Genomic DNA, 2,814 nt, shown 5'->3' on the forward strand with positions numbered 1-2,814 from the left:
AAAAAAAAAAAAATTAAACTCATTGCTGTGGAGTCGGAACAGACTCATGGCCAACCGGCCAGGGGGTTTCCAAAACTTTAACTGCGTAGGTGGAGATCGCGAATCCTTCCCAGTCAAAGTAGCTGTTGGGTGCAGAGCGCTGGCCGGGCTCGGCTCTTCAGCCAGCAACACCATGCCCTACGGGAGTTCCTACATGTTGAATGAAGAAGCAAATTCCGTTAGGTGGGTTTTGACAAGGAGATAGGCATTTAGCCCATTTTGGCAAAAGATAAAATCATCTCCATATTCGGATTTGCCTCGTTTCTTGGACCTAGATTTCTCCAGACCAACGTAAAAGTGTGTCATGGTGGAGGTGAGTGGTGGCTTAAACGAATTTCTGTCAAGTGATGGTTTTGGCTAGCTGAAGCTTTGCCCTTGTCACTAGGCCTTGAGTTCCTAGCAGAGCACAGCTTTTCCCAAAAGAAATGACCTATTAGAAGAACGGAAAAGAATTTGCTAGGCTCTCTGCCTCAGTCCTGAGCTCAATGCAAGACTCTGATGACGCACATAACATTTCTCCCCGGAGATTTTGTATACGTATAACTCCCGTGCATGTGTAATTGCAGATGCTACTTGAAATCCCACAGTTCTATCTGACATTCTTCCTGCTTTGAGGACTTACAAAAAAAAATGAATCACAGGACTGTAAGAATATGTCGACTTTAAACTCTCAAGTTTTATAGATTTGGAGATGAGACCGAATGTAGTTAAAAATCCTGCACACAACTTATCTATTTAAGACAGTTTTCAAACTAAGACTCAGTCTCACAATCAGAGAGAAAGGGGGAGGGAGGGAGCAGTACTTCACACTCTGTAAACTTTCATTCCACAAATGCTAGTTTTATAGTCTTTTCTTTCCCAAACCAAAAATCCTTTAAAACTTATTTCTTCTCACACACTTTGGACATAGTCTCAGGAGGAACCCGTCCTTGGAGGAGGAGTGACATGCTTGATACAGCACAGGAGCCGCAAAAAAAGAGGGAGACAGTCACTAGATAGGTCAACAGAACGGCCGGCAGCAAGAGTGGGCTCCGACGGAGCAGCAATTCCTGCGAAGGCGCAAAACGGGTCCCTTCTTTGTACTGTGCCAGGTGAGCTGGAATCTCACAATAAACTCTGAGGAAATTCTGAGGAAAACACTGAGTCATTTACGAAGCAGCCGAACTTTTCCTTCGACTCGATTAATCCCTGTAGAGTCAGAACTTCTCGTAGCTGACACTCCAGTGGATTTTCCAGAGGCTGTAAATCCTAGATGAGGAGAATGTCTATCTTCCTCCCATGGAGCCGCCAATGAAACTCAAATTACCCGTGACTCACTGTGAACTAAGGCACCAGAACATCCCAGTGTTCTTAGGGCCACTAGTATGAGTTCCCAAAAGTCAGGAAATAGTGTTACACAAGTGAACTTACTTTTTGATTTGTGAGGTTTCTTCTCCTTTCAGAGGAATGTCTCATCTATATCCAGCTTGACAGCATGAATTCAAAGAAATCAAGAACAAACATTGAGTTGCTTTCTAAGATCAAACCCTGAAAGCCGACTTAAAGGCTTCAGCAGGGGAGCACTGTAGCTGTATATCTGAACATGAAAAATGCCCTCTTCCATCAAGGATGACTAAGGGAGTCATACTCAACAAACTAATCCACGTTGATCCTTTTTAGCAAAAACATGGGGTGGCAACAGATTACAGTCTCCTGCTGTTAGGTCCACTGAACAAATCCTTCTATGAGACTGCTGCCTGTGGGTGGGGCGGAGGTGGCTGATGGGGACTGAAACCGCACTCAAGCTTAGCTTCTCAAGCAGTGTGAATTGGTACCTGGCCATGGTCACCTAAAGGACAGGGTACCTTCTCATTTGCTCCAAACTTCTTTCGTGGGTTAGTAAGCATCCCACCTAGCACTCCACCTTTGTCCAAGTTCTTGTTCTTTACCTGTTTTCAGAGGCAGAGCAGTTGGTAGATTTGAACTGCATACTTTGGGGCTGGCAGTGTAACTCTTTACCTCTAGGTCACCAGAGTTCCCAGTTCCTTACCTGGAAGAATTAAAAATTTTTATAAAAGTTAGGGTTTTAACAGTAATTCATAGAACGATGAAATATTTGACTTTTGTTAAAGTTTATTCCATAGGTTAAGATCAAAATATTACCATGTATGTAAATTGACTTTGTAGTTACATAGATAAATATTTCTATGTATCAGAGTTAGAAAAATGTAAATATTTAATATAAAATTGTGTGTGTTAGAATTAGTCTTATGTGAATTTCTGGACTTCATACAGCAGGCACTGTTTAATTCCATTTCAGCAAATATATATTAAGTGCCAAGCTCAATGCTCAACAATATATATGTAATGATGAAAATATGTCTTGCCTCCAGATGAAAGATAAGTGATAAGATTACACATTTATGATTTGAAATGTACCTTGCCATTTAAAGCATAGAATTATTTGAGTCTAGAACAAAGTTTGCTTACAGAATAAGGTAGAAAACTAAAAATGAATAATATAAAGGCCAAATTAATAATTTTGTAGCTTCTAGGTTGTGGAATATATATGTAGGGCCCTTGTATTTAAAAGTCTGTTTGGCCCGAGGGCCTAGTTTTATTTCATTTTGAAAGAACAGAATTCCTGAGTTGTATAGCACTCTTCTGTCAATTTGTTGTACTGAGGTAATCTGGGTTTGCTGTGATACTGAACCTTGTGCTATTGGGGGTCAAATGCCATAATGGCTGCCCTTGGTGGGTAGTTTTTGGTGGAGCTCCTAGTTTAAGATAGGTTTG

Source organism: Elephantulus edwardii, unplaced genomic scaffold (genome assembly GCF_000299155.1).
Source record: "Elephantulus edwardii isolate Elephantulus edwardi_28Jun2011 unplaced genomic scaffold, EleEdw1.0 scaffold00053, whole genome shotgun sequence".
Classification (NCBI taxonomy): Eukaryota; Metazoa; Chordata; class Mammalia; order Macroscelidea; family Macroscelididae; genus Elephantulus; species Elephantulus edwardii.